This window comes from Anser brachyrhynchus, assembly GCF_964034855.1.
Source record: "Anser brachyrhynchus genome assembly, chromosome: 1".
NCBI lineage: Eukaryota > Metazoa > Chordata > Aves > Anseriformes > Anatidae > Anser > Anser brachyrhynchus.
Window position 1 is genome coordinate 209,236,909 of NC_137694.1, and position 25,695 is coordinate 209,262,603.

The 25,695-nt window shown below is 43.6% G+C and overlaps 1 protein-coding gene and 1 long non-coding RNA gene across 10 annotated transcripts in view; one reads left to right on the forward strand and one right to left on the reverse strand.

The window, feature by feature from the left end:
- Positions 1 to 14,000: 14,000 nt before the first annotated feature.
- On the reverse strand, positions 14,001 to 24,557 carry LOC308187928. Of its 4 annotated transcripts, none has more exons than XR_013945013.1 (3): positions 17,585 to 24,557; positions 17,383 to 17,451; positions 14,001 to 16,909 (listed from the first exon to the last, which is right to left on the reverse strand). It is a non-coding gene; the product is annotated as an uncharacterized lncRNA (long non-coding RNA). The 4 variants fall into 4 exon arrangements; XR_013945014.1 differs by having other exon boundaries at positions 17,383 to 17,485; XR_013945015.1 differs by having other exon boundaries at positions 14,001 to 17,508.
- Positions 24,558 to 25,324: 767 nt separating this feature from the next.
- LOC308187921 (serine/threonine-protein kinase PAK 1) overlaps positions 25,325 to 25,695 on the forward strand; it is a 115,515-nt gene continuing 115,144 nt past the window's right edge. For 2 of the 6 annotated variants that reach the window (XM_080576342.1, XM_080576351.1), the window contains exon 1: positions 25,347 to 25,476. The gene's annotated coding sequence lies outside the window, so the exon portion shown is untranslated. Of the gene's footprint in view, positions 25,477 to 25,695 lie in introns of all 6 variants that reach the window. The other 4 variants (XM_080576354.1, XM_080576346.1, XM_080576352.1 and 1 more) reach the window with 4 other exon arrangements.

Here is a 25,695-nt window from a genome sequence, read left to right on the forward strand (position 1 = left end):
TGTAAAGTATTTCTAGGATCCTGTATTCGTACCACGAGGTGGCACCAGAGATGATAACTTATCAGACCTTGTAGCAATGACTTTTGACCGATCAAGATCTGCACGATTGCCTTTCTTGCAAGAAAATAATACACAAATATATTGCTTCCAAGCAACGAAAGCGAACCCTTACTTTTAGTTGAAGGTCAGTCTACCGTAGAAATCGAAGTTGCAAAATACAGAATCGTTTCTCTTAGAGGGCGTGACATGATGAACTAACTCTTCCTTGTTTTCAGAAATGTAGGACCATTGAGACATCTGGTCTTACGACGTTTGGGGATAGAGGAGCATTTAGGAGGCTCAGCTTCCAAGGGGATCATTTGGCTGTGAGAAATAGGGATGTTTTTAACAGTAGGGAAACAAAACAAAACCCAACAGTTGAACAGTGATAACGTAAAGAAAGGAAATGAATAAACGGTGGAGTAGTTAATATTTGGCCTTTATTGTTTTTACAAGATTAGATGTCAAGAAATGTGAGGCAAGGCAGGAGATGTAATGACTGCAATAACCTTACATAAGTCCTGAAGCAACTTCATGGAAAAGCAGTTGATTTTCTCAGTAGCAGCCTTCGGTATCCTAAAACTGCAATATAGAAGAAGAAAACCAAACCAAACCAAAACAAAACAGTTATACCCTTCATGGGTAGATTTTGGAAGAAATTAAGGCATGTCCTGCTAGAAGTAAGGATCAAAATAATGAAGTTGTCATTTTGTAGGTGGGAGCTCCTGCTTTAGGCAACAGGGCTCACTGCTAAGAGGTGATGGTTGAAGGAACATTTGTTAATTCTCAAGGCCTGAAAAGTGATTGTGCTAAAAATACTGAGTAATATCAACATCTGAAAATCACGTACTGCCCCAGCCTGTGTCGAAACTTCCCCCTGCAGGTTTGAAGTGCCACTTTCCTTATGCTCCTGATATGCAATTGTGGAGAACACGTTCAGTGCAGAGCTGGATTAGTGAAGCTTGGTTTTCTATAACTTTATGTCCTACACCTGTAACCGCTGTATTAATTCCAGCTTCTGTTTGTTAGGGATGCCACCATCACAATAACCTCTGACCTCTGTTGTCACTATCCTATAACCTCCTACTTCAGTAATCTGGGGTCTAATAGCTTTACATTTTATTTGGGAATAATCTGAGGATTTAGTATTGTGCTACTTCCTCTACTTGCATAGTGAAGCCTGTGCATTGTGCCTACTCTTGCAGGTTGCCAGAGAACATCCAAATTATTGCCAGACTGCTTCGGAGCCTCAGACAGTTGCTTGAATAAGGGGTCAAACAAGCCACAGCTACCTGCTGGACCAACCCCAAGCAGTTGCACCCTCCTGGTGTACTAAAAGGGTGTTTTTCTGTGACCACCAGATGGCAGTGTCATTCCAAGCAACAGCTTTGGTGTGCACCTACCGCAGTTTTATTTCGTGTCCTTGTCACCGGTAGGTGAGAATAAGGATCTTCTAGATCCAGGTGCAAGCCCTTAAGTTTGTCATTTGTAAAAGTGCATGCTCATATCTGGAATATCTTTTAAAAATTCGTTTTAAAATTTATCACTCGGTTTCTGTAAACTGAAGGAGTTTGGCTCATCTGTTTCTTCTTCCCTGTGCCATGGCTGGCTCTGCATCTGATTCCAGGTCCTCTTTGTGTCTTCTCTGTCCTCTCCTCCACGTACCAGATTTCCCTTCTGCTCCTGCCTGCTCTGTACCAGGATGTTTGTAGCTTCCCTTTTCTCTTATACTCTGTTTACTCTCCATTTCAGAGTCACTCCACATCCTTTTCTCCCCTTTTCCTTTCCACGCGTACCACTACTTGTATTTTCTTGTTTGTGTGTCTTCTTATGTTCCTTCTCAAGCCCTGTATTTTCTGCTATTTCTGTAGATGTTATGCAGTTAACTGTTCTTAGCTCTGTATATGGTCTGTTCCCTTCCTTCCTAAAATTCCCCGATCTGCTTCCTTTTCCTATGGGAGACTGAGTCACTCGGGGTATGAACAAGTCACGAATTCTTGGATGGATTTTGCAGGGGTGAAATCAGGCATTATTATTCAGGAAGATGTTGGCAGGCGCTTCCAGCCACTTTAATGTCAATAAACAAGTTCAGCTAACTATATAGCAGGGAATTCACGTGCCCCTGTGTTCTCTGTTGCGGTTCGGTTGGTTTCTCCCCAAATCAGTAGCTTTCCCTTGACATTTAAAACCTCCCTGGAAACTGTTAGAGCAGCTAGAAGTAGTCAGAGAGCCTCCGAACAACAACAACAAAAAAACCTTGAGCAGAGGCCCTGGCAAACCTGAGCACAGCTTTGTCACAGCTTTTCTTATAAAACAGTTGTAGGTTTGGGACGTGACCCCTTTCCAGTTGCTTTTCACAAGCAGCTGAAAACCCAGGCTGCTACAGGGATGGTAGGCGGCGGGAAAGAGCCAGGGATGATGACATCGGCGGAGCTGTTTGGTGACTGTGAGCTTTGAGCAATCTCCAAGAGTTATTGGGGCAAGAAATGCCATGGCATATGCCTGTGCTGGCTGACTGTAAGGACCCAGCGAGGCTATTGGCACAATTCAAAGCGTGAAAAACGTATGGGTACTTTAAAGTGCTGCCAAAACCAGCTTCGCGGATGTTCCTGAGCACCACAGTTTGAGCCTGGGCCAAAGAGCAGTTCCAAAAATGCTCTGGGGCATGGTTTGGGAGATCAGGAGGGCCATCCCCACTAGGCAGTTTGTGTGCTTTCAGTGTCTTGGGGAGGCTTCAATAAAATGGACACTGGAGGTCCTGGCCTCAGGGGCAGACAGGTCCCAGGCTCATTTAATTCACTGATGTGGGTGTATTACAGTGAGTAGGCCCAGCCACTGGACTGAATGTTTGGATGAGTACTACTACTTTTTGTTTTCTCATCGTGCTATCCCTTCTCTGGAGATATTCAAGGCCCTTCTGGACGCCTACCTGGGCAGCCTGCTCTAAGGAACCTGCTTTGGCAGGGGGGTTGGACGCGATGATCTTTCGAGGTCCCTTCCAACCCTTTCAATTCTGTGATTCTGTGATTTGTTGGGAAGCCCTTTTTCCCTGAAAATACAACAAGCAATGTTATTTGACTGATTAGGTGAGAAAAGAATCTTCAAACCCACCCTCACTTTGTCTTCATTATCTCTTGATGCAACAAGATATATACAAACTCATATACCTAAAATCACTATTCTGATATAATCTGACATAATTTTTGACATTATATAAAAATAGATATTTTGCTGTAGAAATACACCTGTATTACTGCAGTACTGCATATGGATTTGCGATTTTAAAAGATAATTGTGAATAGGGCTGGAGCAAAAATGGATTATTTGTAATTAAATGAGGACATGAAGGCAGGCGCTGATGACAAAAGACCCTTAAATTCACTGATGCTGCCAGGGCTCATGACTTTCTTACAGGTTCTACAATATTTCTCCTTTTCGCCTAAGACCCAGACCCTGAGTTCAAGTGATTATGTCTTTCAGGTTTCATTTTGAAATAGAAGGATCTAACTTTCCTGGTTTTGAAGTCAAGGTAGTGAGCATAATCCAAAAGGCTAAAAACTAAAATTAACAAGAAGATAAATGCAGAGAAAAAAAGCTCCACATTTTTTAAAGACTCTTTTTTTTTTTAAGCCCATTGCTGTTTCTTTATTTTTTTTCCCTAGATCCTACACTTAAGTGTGGATATTCGGATGAAATACCTACTGACTAGAGATAGTGAGGATGTCACGACTTCTTGCAAGATTGGATTTTTCTGGAATGCAATGAGACCAAATCCTCTTCTAGTTGAATGCTGCATTCTTAAGCGGTGCATAAAATTTCCTTTTTAGTTATATTTAGGATGTCTGTCACATCAGTGCCTGTGCTTATATGGAAACTTCTGTTAAACTAATCTGCATTTCAGGGAGTTGCTGCTGACCATTTCTCAAGAGGGGTGTGTGTTATTTTGCGTGATAATCTGCATTTAAAGTGAGAGGGAACAAATACTTACTATGGAAATTGAAAATTATTACATCTGTCTGCATCTCACTCATCCATCACTTTAAGGGATTTCACCTAAAATTGCCACAAATGGTTTAGGGGTGGGAAAAAGCAATCAGCATTTTCATAGATGTTCTGAAATATGCCTTCGCACAGCAGCTGAATTTAGCTTTGCTGAAGTGTATGCAGAGCCAGGATGCCCCATCATAAATGTGTATTTGTGGTGGAAGGTTAATACGTAGATCTGAAATCAGTAACACAACATTTTTTTCCAAGAGGAATGCAATCTTCTCTTGAAGTAACGTTGATTACTTATTAATTATATTAATCTCAGCATGGCTGTAAAAGGTTCAGAGATCCTTTTACTTTCACAGCAATGTGTTTTTATTTCGCTTAGGTTTTGTTTCAGGTGTGAGCCAAATGAAAGGCACGCCTTCTTAGCGACAGCTCCTAGCCGTCTGTGGATAACATGGGAACGTACAGGTTGGGACCCATCGATCCTGTTTCAGACAACATCGCTTCATTGGCATCCAGCTATATGGCATGTCCACACAACTGACATACTTGCAAACGATTCTGTCCTGTGGATTTTCATTTCTAAATAGCTGTGGAAATTCCATTTAAAGTTGAATTCTGGTTAAAGCAGATGTTTCCTTGGGAACTCTCTTATTTGAAGCCTCACCTGTCTGAAGTTTGAGAAGCGTGGCAGCTATATATGAGTGACTTCTAGGTTATGTGGTACAAAACCACCCTAAACTTTGCTTTCTTCAGCATTGGTGTTAGCCCTGTCCGTGATAGTGAAGTGATAAACAAAATCAAAACCCAAAATTTGCCTACAAAAATCGCACACCGTGCACTCCTTCATCTTTTGTTTGCCTTGTCTTGCTTTCCACTGGTTTGAAGCTTTTGCCAGAGTCCAACTAGTTGCATTAAAGTATAGTCCTATATTGAACAGGGATGAAATGACATGGTACAGCTGAATGCTTATTATCTTACGATGTGTGTTGCACCCGATTGAAAACTTTCAAACTGTTTTTCCAAACTGCAGGTCTGCAGAAACAAGCCAAGCCTTAGGGTTACATTTCTCCTCACTGGCAATTACCTAATTACCTACTAAATCCCAAGCACTTTCTCCAGAATCACTTGCTCTCACAGTCACTAGTTTGCACCTGGCTTAGGCCATAGATGCATATAAATGTAGGTAGCATGCCTACTCACATAGCATCATAAGTCTGTTTGCTAATGATATTTTTTTTCAGTTGTGTTTGTGGTAATCCTACAGTGCTCTTTGTATCCCTTTTTCTGTTTCTTCTCAGGTAGCTTGCTACTCCTGCAAGGGTGGCATCAGTTTGAACTAATAGCTTAATATTAAAAAAAATAAAGTTCTGCCTGAGAGAAATGTATAGCTGTCCTGAAGGACATCACTGTGTGCTTTTTTTAGTTGCTCATATTCAATCATACTTTACTTAATAGTGTAAGATAACATAGAAACATATTTCTAAGAATTGTAAATGCTGAGAAAATGGTAAAAGACCCTGAGATAAGACGATTAGATTTCAAGTGTATTTGAAACAACAGTCTCCAAAATAACATTTGGACTGAATTTGCTGCTTCTGTTTATTATGCACAGCGCCACAGATCAACAAAAACAATCATTTTTGTGTTGTCATTTTTACCTGTGGGTGCTTCTGGGAAAAACAACCATCTAAAAATAAAATGCAGCATTCTGCTGAGCTTGGAAAGATACGATGCTGAATTCCAGTTGCTATCACTGCTGCTTCTCTTTCTCTGACTGTAAAGTGCCATGGAACAAAACCAGCAAATAAATTGCCACTGGGATTTAGAGAGGCTCGAGTTAGTATTTTTGTACAAATCTGGTTTCGAGGCTGGAAAGAAAGTGAAAAGGGTCTGTATTGTCTCACGTAGCACGGAAATATATTTAAATACGCATTTGTATTTTGCTGGGCTTAGAACTTGGAGCCCAGCAGTGTTTTAGCACGGTCTTGCTTTTAGCCGAACACTTAAACCCTGTGAAAACTTTTTCAGCCTGGCTCATGCCCAGTTTTGATTTTGTTCTTCATGGAGCTGGGTTATGGGCAGGAGGGCTCACACTACTCATTGCTTTTTTACTCGGTGCCAAAGCAGTGCTTTGGCCTAGCCAAAGCAGTTCATGCATTAGGGTTTAATTGTAGGTAAGCTGTTTATCTGAGTATAAATCACCTCACCGATATACACATACACCTGCCAAGCAGCCTTCTCAACCTGCTGTCAGACATGTTCACTTGACATATACGAAAAAATTTACCTAAAAAGTAAACCAAGTCTGCCAGAAACTTCTGTGTGGGAAACAAGTGAGCTCTTTTGTTCTTCCTCTCTCAATTTTTAGTGATGGTGACTCATTTGTTGCTTGTAGCCTCAAAAATACAATAGCAGTGGTTCAGAAAGCTGACGGGAGCTCTGCTTTTCTTTATGAACAGCTGATGAAAGATTTTAAGAGAAAAAACAGGCAACACATCTCAGAAGGATTTGAATCAGACAGCTACAGCAGCAAGCTTGACCAAAGGTGAGTGAAGAAACACATACGAAGGGAATGATCACAACTTCTAGCTGGTTCTCACGTTGTCTTCTGATATGAAAGGCAAGATTTGGGAAAAGGAACCTGACTGATTTATGCCTGGTTTATGTTTGCAAAGTTAGATCTGTGTGGCTATTGAGCATAGGACCAGGGAGGTGCTCGTCCCCCTGGGCTCTGCTCTGGTGAGGCCGCACCCCGAGTGCCGGGTTCAGCTTTGGGCCCCTCGCTACCAGAAGGACATCGAGGCCCTGGAGCGTGTCCAGAGAAGGGCTCCGAAGCTGGGGAAGGGCCTGGGACACAAGTCCTGTGAGGAGCGGCTGAGGGACCTGGGGGGGTTTGGGCTGGAGAAGAGGAGGCTCAGGGCAGGCCTTATTGCTCTCTGCAACTGCCTGAAAGGAAGGGGTGGGGAGCTGGGGGTCGGCCTCTGCTCACAGGTAACCAGGGATAGGACAAGAGGGAATGGCCTCAAGTTGTGCCAGGGGAGGTTCGGGTTGGAAATGAGGAGACATTTCTTCTCAGCAAGAGCGGTCAGGCATTGGGACGGGTTGCCCAGGGAGGTGGTGGGGTCACCGTCCCTGGGGGTGTTCAAGGCAAGGTTGGACGTGGTGCTTGGGGACATGGTTTGGTGGGTGACATTGGTGGTAGGGGGATGGTTGGACCAGATGATCCTGGAGGGCTTTTCCAACCCTAATGATTCTGTGATTCTGTGATCATGTTCCGTTTGAGCTGCACCATGCCAGCGTTCTCTGCGATTTCCTTCAGAGAGAGTCCCTCTGGATAAGGCACATTTGTTTGGCTGTTTCTGATGCCATGATGCTGAAGCAAAAGGAAAACTTTGTCATTAGACAGGAGGATCAATTTGAGTAAGTAGCTCCCTGTGGTAGAAGTTAACGTTAGTGTAGTTGCTGTTCCTAGCACTGAGACGTCCCATGCCTGTTCATCATTCCATTCACACGATTGCTTTGGAAGTTTAATAAGATTAAAGCTTTATTAATACAACTGTTTTTCTTTATTTTCACTCAGATATGATATTTTTTCTATGGGGGATTGCTACATCTTTTGTTTGCTTATGTTTTATACTTCAATATCTAATTTTTTCAGCATTAGAAGAGGTGCTGAGTGGAGTGCCTTCTATATAGAAGTCATAATTTAGTTGTGACACGTGAGGTAAATGGGTAGCAAAAGCACTGGTGTGTAAGTCAAGAGAGATGCAGTCCAGTCCTTTTTGCATGATTTTTTGTGTTGTGGTCTTCCCTGAGCCCTTCTCTGCTTGCCTGCATTCTTCTGCCTGCATATTCACCCTGTAAACTTTTAGCTGTATGGGTCATCATGGCAATGTGATTATGACATGCAACTCAGATATCAAATGTGATTGCTAACCCTACTGTAATAAAAAGAATTATTAACAACAGCTATCTTGGAACGTTACACTAACAGTAGAAGTATGTTTCACAGCACCGTTATGAGCTGCAGTAGAAAATTACTCATTTTAATAGTTATTAAATCAACAGATAGTTTAATGCCTTGTGCAAGATGACAGAAAGGCAGATATCAGAAAGCATAACCCAGCTTGTGTATGGAGAGCACAATCTGTACTCAGACTGGGTATGATTTTATTTATTTTTTTATTTTTATTTTTATTTTTTTTACCTTCAGCTGCTGCTGCATGGGTATTCTTGGCCTTAAAAGTGAGCAATAGCTTTGCTATTTGCTCTGGACGTGCTGGACCCAAGCTCCAGCTGAATCAACTGGAGCTTTAAAAGTTTTCATAAGGGTAAGATGGAGGCACCGACTATCAAGAGACTTTCTTTCCTCATGATGCTAGGCATCATCCTTCAAGACAGATAATAAGAGGTAACTTGAAGGACAATATCAAGACACCAGATCTTTGAGAAGTGGCAGGCTTGACACAGAAAGCTGTTTCAATTATTCTCTTTCTACTTTCTGATGAGTTTTAGCGTGTTGAGAGGTGCCATGTTAAAGTCTCTGAAGCCTAAACTTCCATGTCACTTTTAAATGAAGGTTGGTTTGGGGTGAGATTCAGCCAGCGCATAACTACAGACAATAGCTAATTTTCTGTAATGACACAGTTTCCCCAGAACCGAAGCTTTTGCTATAAACTCCCATTTCTCCCACCTTCTCTGATTTCTAGCCTTCAGGATTTCAAAAAACAATTCAGTATGGGACTGAATTAAGTTTTCATAAATCTTGGTAAAATAGTTCTGAGAAACATTAACGGATGCCTTTCTTCTCAGTGGGTAATATTTTTCAGCTTAACAAATAAGGTCACTTCATTTTAGTTGGAGTATCATTGACAAGTTAGACTACAATGCCATCACAATTTCCCAGTCTGCCTAGTGTCAAAGGAACTCTGAACAACGACAGTTTTAACGTTGGTAGAAAATCTTTGATGGAAAAATTGACAGGAGCAGTTCCAACTGCGCTACTTAAACATATTTTTTTTATTGATTACAGGTTTATGTGGTTATAGGCTTGTCAAGCATTTGCAGCAAAGCCAGAGAGTAGTAATACAATAGGAAATATATAAAAATAAATAATAATTACTATTACATAATAATGATTATATATAATAATTATGTATAATAATATATAATAACAATGGATAATATTTTCAGGGCTAATAGATCTAAAACTAGAGCAAGACAGTATTTGCTAATAATTAAATTGGAAAGCAATATTGAAACAAAGGAAGACTGGAAAATTGTTTAGGAAGCACAGCATAACCTTGAGTAATAGAAAATGAGTGATGTTTGATAGTAAGCATTGCAAAGTCATATACTGGGGACTAAGAAAAAGGTTTTACAGAAGGAGAGGAGGTAAAGCATCTGGATATGGTTGCCAACTGATACTGTACTGCAGACCAGCAGTAAAACATGTCCCATATGAAGGCAAATGAAATCTTGTATCTCCGGTTGCTGTTTCAAAGGACGTGGAGCAAGCTAATGGTCAGCAGAAGGATGTAAACATGTACATCAAACGATGTAAAAGAAAACGATGCTGCAAGAACAAATGGAAAGACATGAGTGTAAAACGTAAGTAGAAGATCACCAAGCAAAAACCAAGCACGTTTATTTTAAGCTTATATTCCCTTGCTTCTAGTAGCAGAGAACACGAACGCATGATTCAAGGCTTCCTTTCCAGTCATATTATCAGTTATGTTCCCAGAATCACAGTTAAAATATTTCCACGCTCATTTACTGACGGTTATGCTTTTCCCTGCTAAAAAGTAACAACGTGGGAAGCAATGTTAAAGAAAAACTGAAGTTACCAATTATATCAGGGTTCTCAAGGTTGTGCCAGTACAAAGCTGACCCTGCATGATTTCTCTAAGCAATAACTATAAATGGGAAGACTGAGTTTTAATTAAGCTGGTATGGATGATTTCAGGCAGAGGATCTCCAAAATGCAATGTCTCTGCTCGTCTGTTTTGGGCAGAGTTTTCAGCCCAAGTGCCCAAAAGTAAAATGAGACTGAGCTAGGATACGGGAAAACTGGCTTGCATGTTGGAGCAAAACTGAAATTGAAGCTCAGCAAAGGGAGAAATTTTTATATTTTCTTTCATAAGTTTAGAATACCTTAATGAGACAGAATCTGAGCCTTTTTATGAGCGAGGGCTTCAAAAAAAGGTCTTGGTGGCGTAGGATTCTGCGTCAGTGTTTGCGAAAGTGCTCACTCCAGTCCAATTCCACAATCTCAAACCGGTAAACCACCAGTAACAGGGATAATACATACTTAAAATTCCAAGACCCAGACTTAAAACGAATGAGGAAAATAGACTTGGTAACGCTACGTGGAAAATGACTGCTGCAGGTTCTATTAAAAAGGGAGTGTGGAAAAAAAATGGTTAGCCTTTGGGTGTTAAAGGATGCAATGCATGCAAAACATATTTATTAGGTGCATGAATCCCCTTGGGCGAGGTATTCAGCAAGTGCACGTAAAAAGGTAGTCCCGTCTCTTTGTGTTTACAATCTAAGATGACTCCAGGGAACTTATGTAAAGAGTCAGTGGACCATAATTTGCAAATATTTACATAAATGTCTGAAATCTTATCGAGGTTATCATCACAGCTCATACAAAGACCATAAAAAGGCATCATTTGCAATAAAAATAATTATTTTCCCTTAACCCATTGTAATCTGGACTCTGTTTGAGGCTATTTATTTAGTTTCACTTAATTCTAGTGTTTTTCAGCCAAAGGTCTGTCTTTGGCTGCCCCTTTCCTCTCCACTTTCCCCTGAAATTTCAAACAGAGCTGTTCGGTTGTTTTCTAGTATGGAAAGAGGAGAATCGGTTGTTTTTCAGTTTTAAAATATTGGCAGTAACTTATCTGAGAAGCTCAGATGCTTTTGTGCTTTTTCAGTTTGGCAAAAGGATGCGTCAGGAATGTGCCTCTTGTGCCTGTGAAAATTGACCTACATTTGGCCAAGTCACAAGCCTTTGAAAAAGAATCAGAGGATCATAGAATATCCTGAGTTGGAAGGGACCCACAAGGATCATCGAGTCCAGCTCCTGGCTTCACATAGGACCACCCAAAAAATCAGACTGCAAGGATCTTCTCGTGTTCTGGGGAGACGTTCTCAGCTTCTACAGTAAAATAATTCCCATCGGTGGGTGGGAGAATGACAGGGACTGAAGGAGAAGATGGTGGAGAGAGGGGACATGAACAGGAAACTAGGACTGGCCCTATAAAGGTGTTGGGACTGGCTGTGAGGGAGAAGAGACAGATTTACCTAAACAGCCTGGTGTGTGTGGAGATAAATGTATCGGACACACAAAACTGGGATGACAGGGTGAGAAACTGAGACTGAGCAAGGGCTGTTCCCTGCAGGACTGGATATTTTACTTCTCCTCCCTCTAGGCTGTTACAGTAAATTAAGAAAGAAATGCTGAAGTTCTGTTATGACGAAAATAATAGAAAATCGTAGAATAATATTTTCTTTCTTCAGGTTTGGCCACCTTACAGTGAGTAATGAATTGGAACGTGCATGAAAAAAGGAGAAAAAAAGAATGTAAGCTGCTGTTTTAAAAGGTGGATTGCTGCTGCATCCCGGAGATACCTGAATTATGGTTTTGTGCATTCACCACGGTAAGATACGTATTTCAAAAGGAGTTTCAGCTTACTGAAGATTCACATTACCTAAATTCGGGGCGTAAAGACCAATGACACCAATCTCCCCTTGAATGAGTGCTGTTGTTCTGTGAACCAAATGAGGAAGCAATCAGCACCAACTCAGATAATTAAAATCTGTTATAAGGTGTGTATGCAAAGAGCGTTAATTAAGGTGGTGCAGCTGACATTCACTCAAGTATTTCCTGGATTTTGAATACTCAGATTTGCGAATTCATTAGCGTTCTTTTAGCATCCTTTTTGTGCATTAAATTAATGTTGCATGTTGTGTGTACAGTGGTAAAATCTGAAACCTCTGGGCACGTATTGTAAGGCTTTGTAGCCACAACACTGAATAGTGGTCAGAAGCCCAAGTTTTTCAGTTACTACTGACTTGGGCCAAATTTGAGCAATTAAAAAAACGCTGAGATGTATGAACATTGTTTTAGGAACACACACAGCAGCGCGTAGCCCCTGACTTGTCTGTTTAGCCTGTGTGCTTTTCAGAACAGGAGACGTGCTATCTCTGTACGACTTCCACTCTGCTGCATTACCACCTTAGGACTCTCAATTCGGGAGTGATAATTAGTAAAAATTAGTAATAGGAAACCTTTTAAAAGCCTCAAGTGCCACTGGTGCATGTCAGAACTCCCCAGTTGGATGGTGCAGGCTGTGTTGTTAATGGACAATGGAGATTGTCCTTTAAATGCTTGTGGTTTTGGAGACCTCCGCTCTTCTTCTTCCCACCGAGTGATTTGGGCGTGCAGTAGTGACCGTGAAAAATTCTGGCTTCTCTGCTTTTCTTACAGTATTAGATAAGCTGCTTGGTTTTGTAACATTAAACAGCTAGAATCGTCTCTGGAAACGCTTGAGTGACCATCGCTCATCTCCCCAGGCAGCTGGGCAGTCAAGGACAGTCTGGCTGTCTTGTTCTTCATCCTGCAGTCCCATCTGATTGAGCCGGGAGAAGAGGGCGTTCTCAGGTCAGGAAGCTTGTCTGAGGAGCTCACTCCCTGTGGATGCCTGCCATCGATCTTCTGTAGCTGTCTTCAGGTCTCCGGGTGCAGCTCGTCAAAGTCAGTAAGTTTTTGGCAGCTCTGGCTCCCCCTTTTCCTTTAAACTTATTTGGGATTTTTAGCACAGGGAGGTCATCGTGTCCTCTTAATTTTGTACTATATCCTAAAAGCGTTAGGAGAGAGTTAGGTAAAAGAAAAATAATGATAGATTTGTTGTGGTCTCCTTGCATGGAAGCCTGTAGAATTACACCTGGTCAAATACGTATGGCAAACCTGTGACTGACAGGAGAATTTGGCTCAGTTTGCAGGCGTGTGCACGAACTGCGGGATCAAAACTTTCCATCCCAATTGAAACAGCAAGACAAGTTGTCTCACGCGCTCAGACAAACTTCGGTTTCAACAGCAGCTTGCTTTCGATCTCCAGTAAGTACCAGTGATCATGCTTCAAATGATCACTTTGTTATATAAGGGGAAAGTGCTAGTTTTTAGATCTGCAGTGACTTCTCCCTGTCCCAGAAGGTGACACCACAGCAAACAAAAATAGTGGGCATAGCTAGCAAAAATGTTATCTTGCCATCAAAGTGTAAATAACACTTTGGCATCGTGATTTCACTGCTATATAATGCTGGTTTTGGGGCCACACTGCGAGCAAAAAGGGAAGTTACTTTAAAGAAAACTTGGATCTCTGTGGCTTGGAGGTCTCAGCCGTGCTAGTTCTTTGCCGGATGTTCTGCAGAGCAAACTGCAGCGTAGCCACTGAGCCTCTCAGGCCCCCTCACCTGACCTGGATGGACGTGGAGGCTTTATGACAAATCTGGGGGATTTAGAGTCAAGTGGAGATCAGGTAAAAGTAAAAGGAGTTGACCTAAATAGGTAGCATCAGAACAAGGGAACATGCTTATTTTTTTAAATAACTGATTTTTGACGAGAAGAATGGGATCTCTCAGGACTTCGGTGAAGTAGTTGGTATGCTGCCACAGAGAAAACTGAGTCAGACAGCTGAAAGTGAGGATTATAGCAAGAATGATAACATAAGCAGACAAGTTCTGAACTCCCTGCTTACTTGGGATTTTTGCATAAACAGACGAGTTCTAAACTCCCTGCTTATTTGGGATTTTTACATAAAAAGGCAAGTTCTAAACTCCCTACTTATTTGGGATTTTTCACGACGGTGTCCCATGAGCCCACTGAACTGCTCGTTTCGTTCCACGTGCTATCTAGGTCAAACTAACAGCTAGCGAAGGGAAGACTCACTGGGTGAAGGATAGGATGGGTAGGCTGGGACAGGCAAAATACGGAAAGAGAATATTTTGGCAGCAGTCCAGCAAAGTTTGTCAGACAAAACCGCAGCCTTCCCTTTGACAGTGACGGGAGGCTTGTTCTGGGGCTGGAATCTGCTAGAAGCATTCCTCGCCCTGTGCAGAGCAGCAATTTCGGCTGCACGTCTGCTCACCCTGAACACCTGCAAAATTCCAGTTAAAAAGCACTGGAAGGCTGAAGGAGGGGGGGAGCACTTTGAAACGGAGAGCTTCCTGTGCACTTTCTGAGGACTGGGGTTGCTTTCTGACCTGATTTATTTTTAAAGTTACTTCGGTTTATGCTTTTAAATTTATTTTCTTTAGTAAGTGGGCCTTGCAGCCCACTTAGTAGTCACACTGTGATGGTGATCTTATTAGTCAGCAGATTATCTTACAGGGTTTGGGGAAGAAAAAAAGGAAAGTGTATAGCCACTGGCGATCTCTGATCCAAGTTTGTTTAATAATAGCATCCTGTTTACCTCTTTTTCATGTTTCCCCCCAAATATTCTGCTCTGCATCTCTTGATTACATATGAGAACTGTCTGCTGAAGGAAATTTACCTCCTGTAGTAGGAATGAACCTCACCCAGTTTTTATAAAGGCTAGCAAAATCTTAAGTGGTCTTACTGGTGGTGTGAATGGAGTGGCATATACTCTGATGATGATGACGACATTTTTTGTTTGTTTGTTTGTTTTTAATAGCTCTAAAATGTACATGTACAGATGGTGCAGAACAAACCAGAGGTTAAAAAAAAAGAGGTGATGAACTCTCGGTATCCTACTTCTTATCGTAAGTGACTATGGAAGGCCTGTATAGACCGTATTGCCTAGCTTAGGTGCGTGTTTTGTCTGCTTTGTTTTTAGGACTTAAACACATCAGCCAGAGATTGTGGCATCCTCGTGACAATGCGGAGTGCACCCAGTGTAACAGCAGAAAGGCTGATTACCGTCTCCTTCTGTTCACAAAGAAAGACAACACAGTGAAAAATGATTATAAAAAATAAAATAAGCGTATTTCCAGTGTACCAACTGCTTCCTCATGGCTCGTGGTACAAAGGCATCATCCTCAGCCTAAATTTTATTGTGGTGAGAAGGAGGCTGCAGGGGTATTCCTATGGATGTTGTTAAGTTCTTCCTGTTGAAGAACAGCAGGGGAGAAAAATGTTGTTTGAGGGAGTTCCAGCCTGGTGAGCAGGAAACCGTGATACCTGGCAGACTGCTTTCCCCTGTAGCTGTGCCATTATGCCCTGCCCAAGGGCATTCAGCGAAGGTGGAGACGCTGCAACTCCTGGAGAGCGATTTCTTTGATGCTCTTGAGCAAGAAAATGCGATCACCAGTTCCCAGAGATCCTAGCTGTGACTACAGCTTAGGCTATTTGTTTCAGTGTTCTCTGGCAGGAACATCTACGGATCAAGTTATTAACTTTGGAGCGTTATCCTGTTGGAATTTCGGTCTGTAAGTTCGCAAACATGGTTCTCCACAATCACCAGCCAAAGTGATTTCTTTCCGGCTGCCAGTGTTTCTTGCACTTTGGATTTTCCTTCTGCACATCAGGCTGGATGCTGGTGTAGCAAGCGCAAGCAGCTCAGCTCCCGTATCACCCTTAACCCTACCCAGGATACTCGGAGCAGGCGTTCCTTTGTCTGCATCCCCGCAGGGCTGCGGGCTGGCAGCTGTGCTCCAAGCACACCTGCCTTACAGGGGATGGCGCTGGCTTGAACACACCTCACAGCCAGCAGTCTCACATCAGGAAACAAGTAAATAACCAAGGGTGGAGCAACCTTGCAGTTCAGCACACCAGAAAGCCGAGACCAAAACTACACAGCTGCCTTTCCCCTGGGGTGTGCTCGAACCCTTAGGCTACATCGTCTCAGGCTCCTTTTTGGCCTAATAGTTCCTAAATTCTTTGTTACACCGCGGCAGTAATTCAGTCGACGTTTTGTTAGCCTAATTTTCTCGGGCACTTTCATGCTTATTCACAATTCTCCTTTTGTCTCAACTTAAGGCATTGATCGCTGCGGTGAGCAGTTTTAAGACTTCTCTGCTTGTGCTGCCTCTCTGATGTGGGTTACTGCCTCACAGAAGAGCTGTCAGAATAAATGTACGGTGGGGCTCCTACCTGACAACAAAGCCGAGCTCCCAGATGGCTGGTAAAGATGCATCTGAGTCAAGACACCGGATTTTGAAGAGGAGCAGCCAAAATGTAGGGACACATTTCCTTCTGCTGACTTTGCTCGAGGGATGGGAGCTCCAGCCCTAGGTGACAGCTAACAGCTGCAGAATGATAACATCTCAAGCTGATGCAGCTGTTGCTAAGTGACTGAGCTAAATTTAGCATTTTAATTTGGCAAATTTAACAAATTAATTTGGTATGCAGGTGTTAATTTATTACCTTAACTATAAATACATTTATTTATTTTTTTTTTCCTTTTTGCGTTTGAGACTGCCTGGCAATTGTGAGAGAAAATTAATTTGAATCCCTAGCCCTGTCTGGTTTCACCATTCTTTCCTAGCTGATCCTGGGATATGATTGATGTCTTGCCATCTGATTCCTTAATTGCACTTTGCAGTGATGAAGAAAACTGTATAATACTTGAATTGCAAGCCAGTCTCTGTCGAAGCAGATGAAATAATTATTTGGAAAGCCAATCAGGAAGCATTCAAGTCTTCCTCGGTGACGTGACTCCTTTAGCTCTGTGGCTTGCTTCCTTCCAGATCGCAAGCATCAGTGTTAAGATTAGCCCGGCATTGTGAAAGTGCTTACTCGGCGTTTCATCACCGGGACGAGCGCTGCTGGGTTTCGTGCTGCTGCTCCTCTGCCAATGTCAAACAGATTTAGGCAGAGCGAGCCTCGCGTGCTGAAACCTGGTCAGTCCTGAAACAGCATGTTAAAACAAGAGCTTGCAGTTGGATGCGCTTTGCTGTGGGGATCGGCTGAGAATTCAGACTGATACAGATACCTTGCAACTGGATACCCATGAGAATGAAAGAGCTGAGCTGAAAGAGATTAAGCAGCTCTTTGTACGTTCTTCCCTGTGAAGTGTAAAGAACTGAGGGCTTCATTGTTTTGTAACCACTTAAAAATTAAAGGGGAAAAACAATTGCTTTAGCACGGTCCTCTTGAGTAGGGTTTTATTAAATGTGCGCTTTCCAGAAGTCTAGGCATATGTGCAAAAAACAAAAAGCCCTCCACACAGAGATTGCACAACAAAACACTGTCTACCGTGTAACTTAAATGTACCCAGCCCCGGTTCCCCGTGAGCAAGCAACTTTCCCACACTTTCAAACACAGTCCACATACATCAGCAGTTGGCTCACTTTCTGCATTGTGCTTTGAAAGTTATTTACCTTTCGCCTCTGGGCCTTTTCTCTCTGTACAGCCATTTACGTCGTCCCTCCTGGCTGGAATAAAAGCCCCTGTCAACAGGGTAAGTTTCAGTATCGTGTCTTCCTGCGAGACTACAAACACAAAACCTTCGCACAAAGGCTGCCGATCTGGTGCAAACAGCAATATGAAACGTTTCTGGTTTTAGCCTCCCCTATAGCTCACCTGCCTGCTGAAGATCAGATCTCTGTGTGCCTGTACCGAGTCAGGTTTTTTCTGCCAGGCTTATTTTTGCTAGGATTGTAAGCATTCAGATGCAGTTTAAAGGACTGGTCTCGTCTGAGAACAGGGCTGGGAGACAGGAACTCCTGAATTCATGAAGCATAATTGCAGTAGTTTTGCTGCATGGCCTCAGGCTGCTGGTTGAGCTCTTATCTCATTTTCCCCATCTGTAATACTGCTCAAAGGGTGCTTTGGTGATTAATTTATGCTGATGAGGTTAATTATTTGGTAAGAGTTGAATAATTCGATAAGAATCTCGATATATCCCAGCAAATGTGGCAAAAGGAAAAAGAAAATAGCCAGCCCTAAAACTGTTAATTAACAAAACCAGATGAGATGGTGAGACTCAGGACAAAAACCTCATCGTAGAAATTACTGCAGTTACAATGGTGTTTTTTATATAAACCGGAGATCCTAGATGAAGTTATTCTTCTACAGCTAGCACAGCTTGAGGTTCCTCTGATTCCAGAGGCAGCTTGGAAGGAATGTAAAGTTAGAGGGCGGCACGTTCCTGACATCTCAGCTGTATCTTGGCGGTTTTGGGAGATCTACGTTGTACACGATGGTGCCCAGTGAAAGGGTTCATGTGCTAGTATGATGTTATTTTGTAGTTCCTGTAGGTAGGAATTGGAAATCATACGTGAAGACAGAGAAAACTTGTACTTCCCTCACTTAACACAATGTACCTAGTTCCATATATGTTCTATTTTACGACATTTTGCAAAAAAAATATCAGTTTATTAAGTTTTCCTGAGTCCTGCAGAGTGATCTGCAACTCATCAGTGATTCGGAGAGCGCTGAGATGTGCATCATATCAAAAGAATTCTGCAGGGCCAGCTCTCTTGGCAGGCTGAAAGTGATCCGCATCTCCAGCACCAGTTGGTCACACTAAAACCAATCAAACCAATTTAACCAGTGTCACTCCGCCCAGCAAAATGCCCCTGAGCTTTTCCAGCTCCCTCTACTGGATTGACTGTGGAGGCTGCTCTTTACTTGGCAAAATGGGACCTCCAGCTCAACATTTTTGGTGAGATAATGTTGCACACATTTGAGTTATCTTGTTGTTTATGATACTACACATGCCTCATGTCAGGGAGTTGCTGAAGACCTTTACACTTGAACAGAACTGCGCTGATGCTCAAAGCTGGTAGGAAATAAATCAAAATTCAGCGTAGTTTTTCCTTTGTGTTATGATTCGCTTAATTCACCTTGGACACAAAGCAAATAGGTAGGAACGAAGGATGTTGGCTTCATATTTTCACGCTTTGCTTGTGAAGCATCAGTGCAAACCACCCAGAGACCACATCTGTCAGTGCCTTGCAGTTTTTGGGTTGCTATTCATGCAGCCCAGTGAGGCAGGATCTCAGAGATAAGGAAAAGAACGGGGGAAGATTTCTCTCCGCAGTTCTTTCTCCGGGGTTTTGTTCAGCCCACTTTTAAATGGCTCAAGCAACCGAAGTGGTTCAGGCTATGACATTTTGGCAGGGTGTGAAACAAACACCGACAGAGGTGTTATGAGTGAAGGGCTGGTTTTGTTCTCTCTGAAATGGGTGGCAAATGCCTCCCTAGCTCCAGCCAGAACAGGATCCTCAGGGACCTCAGAGTCGCGCAGTTTGAATAAGCTCAGCAAAACCAGCGAAAGAACCTAAATCTGTCGCACCATTACATCATTCCAAACTCTTTTGGGCTCGCTGTTCTCTGCTTACAGTGTCCTCCAAAGCAGCCAAGAGTTTCTGGGTAGAAAAATGGGCTGTTTTCGTTAGGTTTTGAGTAATAAAGTAGCCCTAGATTAGTACTCCCTGTCTGGTGTCTTCTTCGGACTGCCTCTTGCATTAGGTAGCAGTTTTGTGTTTTTTTTTTTTAAACCTTGTACTGGAAGTGGAACCTATCCAGAGGCATACTTAAAAAAAATCAATACAGAAGAAAAGCTAATTGATTTTTTTATTATTATTATTTTTATTATTATTTTCCTTATAAGATAGCCCATTAAACTTGGGCAGTCCCTACTGAAAGGCAAGTTTACTGCCTTCTTTTACCATGCTATTTCAGCGTTGTCTCCCTTATTGCCTTGACATTATAGCTTTCTTGTTTTATTTCTCCCAACTTATAGGTAAAAAGACATTTTTAAAAATAATATATCTGGATAACTTGTACTAATTTCACTTGTAGCAGTGTCATTCTGGATTTCTTACTGGTTCAACAGGAGTTGTTGATTTCAAATTACCTGTAAATCTGTGTTTTTTCCGGATTGTCACAGACAAGTATTTATTGAATCATTGGGCTATAAGAAAATAGAATAAAAGGAATAGAAAATTATAGGAAAGTGATTCCAAGTGTGCGTTACAAAAACATCAGAGCTCCATAAGCTGACTCCTGGAAAGAAATAGCACGCTCTGTGATTTCTGCGGGTATTTCACCCGTCTGGAGACACGCTCTCATGTGCTAGGGATGTTTGTCTGCTTCTACCGTGCTACTTTCCACGCTTCCTGCGCTGTCAGCAAGTTCCTTCATGCTCCAAAGACCCAAGTGAATGAGCAGGACGTACGAGCTTCCCCTGTTGCCCTCACCTCACTTCTGCCAGCCTCCCAGCGGAGCCCCTCTGGCTCTCCGTGAGTACCTCGTTCCTCGTCTGAAGTGCTGCTGGGATGAATGTATTTCACAAATCAGAGTTGCTCTCGTGATTTCTTGTCCAGATGGAGTCCACTGATCACTAAGGGAGAGTTTAGACTTAGCATACGCTCGCCTTAGGTTGGCTGGGTGGGATCAGGAAAGAAAAGGACTTTTGAACATGAGGTGGATGACAGGCTGATGCTGGTTTTAATATCTGAAAGCAGATTTTCTTATTCTAGCGTTCATTTGTCTCTACAGCTCCTCGCCTGCTGTGGGATCAAAATGTAAACGGTCAGCTCCTGGTGTGAATTAGCATAGCTCCAGTGGCTGACCCAATGTGTTCAAAACTTACGGGGGGGTAGGGGGAAAAAGCTTAGGCATTTGAATATCGTTTCTGTGTAAGGTTACCAATAGCTAGAGATAACTTTTCGAGAAACAAAACTCTTCAAATCACCAAGAAAACACACAAAGTCTAAGTCAGGAACATGTACAGCTCCACAGAAACTTACAGTGCAGGGCGAAACTCCACCCGATCTCTTTAAGCTTGAATTAGCAGCATGCCTCAAAACCGGGATATATGTGCTTAGATTCCGCTGTTAGCTAATGAATCAAAGCCTGACCTCATTGTTAAGCCATTACCCATCTGTATTTTATGACTTCCAGAGATACATAAGGCTTCCAGAATCAACTAGTCACTTGTGGCTGCCCTAGTATTCATCCTGACTTGCTGACTGCTCACCAAAGCACTGAGTGCTCTTAGCTGTCACTGTGCAATTTCCTGGCTAAAGGAGATCTGGAATGTAAAAGTATTCATCACCAGAGGTTTTGCTGGATTCCAGGCCTTCAATGAAGCAGTAAGAGATGATTTAAAGTTGGAATGGCGTAAAGATGCCTCTGAGTTTTCAACCAGCTATAGGGGAACTCAACCAAGAAAGGAAAACCTGAATGGTTTGGGATTTAAGTGTTAAAGACTGTTCTGAGTTGTAATTTATGTTGTATCTGTACCACACAGATCCTGAGTCTTTACTGTAAGCCACCTGATACAGGAATGAAGGACCAAGTGCCATTTGGGAACCTCTCTGGTATGACACTCTAACCATGTATGCAGAATGAAACAACTGGATGTAGCCAAATAGAAATGGTATTGCAGAAACAGTAAGTGCACGAGATGGATTTTTGATTTCAGTTGGTAAAACCGCAGACCGTGATAAGGTCCAACAAATGTAACTCAGAGCCAGGTTTGCTAAAATGGCTGCCCTGGTTTTTATCCCTGTGTTTGATCTCATTCTAGGCTGGGAAATGTAAGCAAATCAGAGTTTGGGGTGGATCCCTTGACATAAGCTGGCCAAGGTTTAAGCTGTTTCTCCAGGATGGTAAGAAATGTGTTTCCATGTTAAATAAGCACGAGATGTAACGTGCTACTTCCATCCATTTCAGAGCTGCCGCTGGCTTTCGTGATGGCTCTTGCACACCATCAGGATAGGTAAGGTAGGAACCAGGTGTTGCTGCTCTCTACCACTCAAGTGGTCCAGCCCTTTTGTTACTCTGCTACTTGGCTTTTCTGGCATTGGCACACCCTAAAATTCATGGAGGAAAGGAAAGATTGCTGTTGCTGTGCATGCTGACACGCTTTTGGGCATTCATTTAGAAAAAACACTTGGTCTTGTGCATCATAGGTTTGCATCCAGAAACACATTTTCCACTGCTTTAGTTCACTGTGTTATCTGGACAAAGCAGAATGAATAGGAAATGGTTCTGATTTTGAAGTGTTTTGCAGAGCCGGACAAACTTACACGATATGTAAGGCAGTGATGAATCACAGTCTGTCTTCTTCATCACTTCACACCGCTATAACAACATTATTTTGCTGGATTTCCTTCTAATTTACTGGGTGAGAAACCTCCAGGCGACAGGTAGTATGCTGACCCACTGTCACCTCCAGTTTTGCTTGCCATTACTTGCTGCTTCTCCATCTTGGTGGTGGGCAGTTTGGCTAAGGAACTTTGTTTGTGTGTGGTTATAGGACCCCTTTTTTCTTTTTTTTTTTTTTTCTTCTTTTTCTGATCCTTGTCCGACTACAAAGCCTTAGAAGTTTTCTTTAGACAATTTTGATAATTCTTCAAGGCTTTCATGAACTCTGGCTGCTTCCTTGTAGGCTGAGGCCAACTTGTCCGTAATTGCTCGAGTAGGATAAAGAAGTGGACAGATGATGGCAAGTGACTAAATTGGCACATCCTAACGAGTTGCTGCTCATCAGCTATGCTTCAGCCTCTGTGATTTCACATGCCCCTATGTTCCCTGTGCATCATTTCAGCCAAGACTTGGGGATTTGATCTGGATGAAAAACATCCAGTAAAAATCGGAGGTGGCCAAGTGCCCCGAGCCCTCCCAGGTGCACAATTAGCCGTGCCGGCACAAGGCAGGGAGTCGCTTAGGAGCAGAGATGCACAGCAGACTAAGAACCATCAGTGCTGGTATTGCTGACAAGGAATAAATCGTCAGGCTATGAGCTCCAGAAGCCAGGCTGCTCGCTCTGCTGTACATCGAGAGGGGAGGGAAATGCAGTCCTGATATGAACTGTAAAATCGATTGTTTAACAGAGCTGGTCTTTGTGGCTGGGGCCTGGTGCCAAGGTTCTTCCCGCAGAACACCGGAGACCCTTTTGAGGTGTAAGAAAACCCCTTTCCCCCTCATATCGAAAATGGGCCGCCTGAATTTATCCTGAGTACAAGGCAAGAAGAATCATTTCCCCAACCCCCCCCCCCCCCCCCCCGAGCATTTTCTCTGCCCTGAGTACTCAGAACACAAATAAAAGAATCTGCATTTCACTCATTCCTGTCTCAAGTACCAAATTATGGTTTGCAGCAGTAGCTCTAAACCCCATCCTGATATTGTGCACGGAAATCCCAAGCACCTCTCCTTCCATATGTTTGGGAATCCTCTCTGAAATATCCAGCCATAGTTTCAGACAAAGGAGTTTTGAAATTTGGGTAAATTCAGAAAGGTATATCCCAGGATACACCTTCAAGATAACTCTTTAGGATTCTACGTTACTATAGTGTAGGACAATAAAATGTAAGAATACAGTCCTGAGTGTTTTGGTGAAACCCCTTGGCAGTGAATACGGAAAGGTTTAATTGAAATGATTTCTGAATAGAGTTAACCTGTGTATAGATAAAGCCTTTTCTCAGCTCTAAGTGGCTTTAAAACACCTGTAATTAAAGTCCAACATCCTCCTGGTTATTTCATGCTGCTGTAAGTACCTTTATACAGATATTGAAACAGCCATAGCAGGGTTTATACAGATATAAACCAGCTGTACGTGGGCCAGCCCTGAAGTCAACCACTGCAATTAACCTTACGCCACCATTCTCCATTTTATTGTTAAGCAGTTGGCTAAATGTATTTGGTAAAATGTCTTGCGAAGAAATCATGTTTACGAGTACTTTGGGCCAGTCTCTTGCCTGGTTTCAAAAATTGTTTATTTTTAATTATCAGGGCGCATCCCTGTTCCTTAGGAGGCTTCGTGATTTAGAGTACGGTACAGGAGGAAGTTGCTCGTCAGGTCTCGACACAGGACAGAAAGGTAATTGCGTTCAGTTTTAACTCCAGCTCTGACGAGGGTTTCTTGATAAGGCTGGTGGTGGCTGCCCGTGAAGCGAGGGCACCGATACGCTGCCCTGTGCTGATTAAACACCTTTGCCTCGCGTCCAGCTGACAGCCTACACGTACAGTCCCTGCTTCAGGTGAGTTCATGCAGGCAGTCTGAGTGGTGTTGAATCAAGTTTTCAATTTACCCAGCAGAGGAAGTAATTCCGAGCGTGCCGTCCTGTGACAGGTTAAGCTCATTGAAATCAGCTCTGCTGCAGCCCAGCCTTTCCTGCCAGCCCTGGCCTCATTCTCACTTCCTCTATTTGTTTATTTTATTTTATTTTTTTTCTGGGATTTGTTTTCTGCTGCTTTAGTTCCTGGACAAACTTACCACGGGAACTGATAACTGTTGGTATGAGGGGGAAGGGCAAGACCGTGGCAGCGCTGTCGCTTAGGTGCAAAGGCAGGGCAGACGTGGTGACCTGTGTTATTTGCCTCCCTTTTGCCCGTATCTACCTGCTTCACTTAACATTTTATGTCTGTACGTCTAGACAGCGTGTTCTGAGCAGGCAGCCTTACCGTGCCCGTGAACGTCCGTGCCATCAAATCCCTCCTCTTTTTCTGCTCAGAGCAGAAAACTCCTCTGTTAAGTAGGGTGACAAGTTTCCAGCGAGCCTGGGATCGTGGGGAGGGCGAACGCCGATATCCCCGCGGTATAAGGTACGCACGTCTCGCCTCGTGCAGCCCAGGAGCAGGGCAGAGCCCATTTTTCCTTCTCTCCTTTTTTTTGGATCTGCGGGCACACACGCTCCCTCGCATGACGGAGCCGGCACGGCGATAGTACGGTGCGATACGAATCGCAGGAATTGAGTCAGCGCAGCGCTGCGGGGTGATCTGTTCCCCTGCCGGGCTGCCACGCTGCTGGGGTGACCGGGAACGATTTATTATGGCCTGGGCCAACCCCACTCTCCCTCCTTGCACCCCATAAAGCCGCCGGGCCAGGGGCTGGGCACCCAGCTTCGCACCAAGGCTGGATTACAGCCCCAAAGATTTCTTCCAGGGGTGAAGCTATGCTGGGAACGTGTCCCCCTTCCCCCAGTAAATAAGAAATAAATCAGGAAAATAAATAATAATAAAACAAAAAAAACCCCACAACTTTTCACTGCTGGGGGGGGGGGGGAATGAATGGGGGGGATGAATAGGGGGAGGGAATAGGGGGACCCTGCCTCTCCCCCAGCCCCAGCAGCCCACCTTGGAGGTAGGGGGGTGGTAAATATATAAAAATAATAAAAAAAAAAAAACCACAACTTTTTAGCCCGGATTGCTTTGGGGGGGGGAGGGAGGAATGAATGGGGAGGAGGAATGAATGGGGAGGAGGAATGAATGGGGGGTGTGTGTGTGAATAGGGGGACCCTGCCTCCCCCCCAGCCCCAGCAGCCCACCTCGGCTGCAAGGGGAACGTGTTAGGGGGATTTTAGGGGGGGGCGTTAGCGGGGCGGGGACCAACCCCCCGGAGCCAGAGGCAGGGACAAAGGCGGGGAGGGCGAAGGGAGGCGGCGCCGGGGCGGCCGGAGGGCGGCGTGGGGAGCGGAGCGCAGCGGGGCCGGGCGGCGGCACCTTGCAGCGGGCAGGAGGTGAGTCCTCTCCTCCCTTTCCCACCCGGGAAGGGTCGAGAGAAGGGCTTTTTATTTGTCTTTTTTTTTTCCTCTTCTTCCCTTGTTTTTTTTTTTTTAGGAAAGGGGAGCCCCCTCCTCCTCCCCCCCCCCCCCCCCCCCCCCCCAGCCCGGCTCCCTCCTGCCTCCCCGGCTCGGTTGTTTAACAAAGGGGTTTGGCTCCAGCCCCGGGTTGTGCAG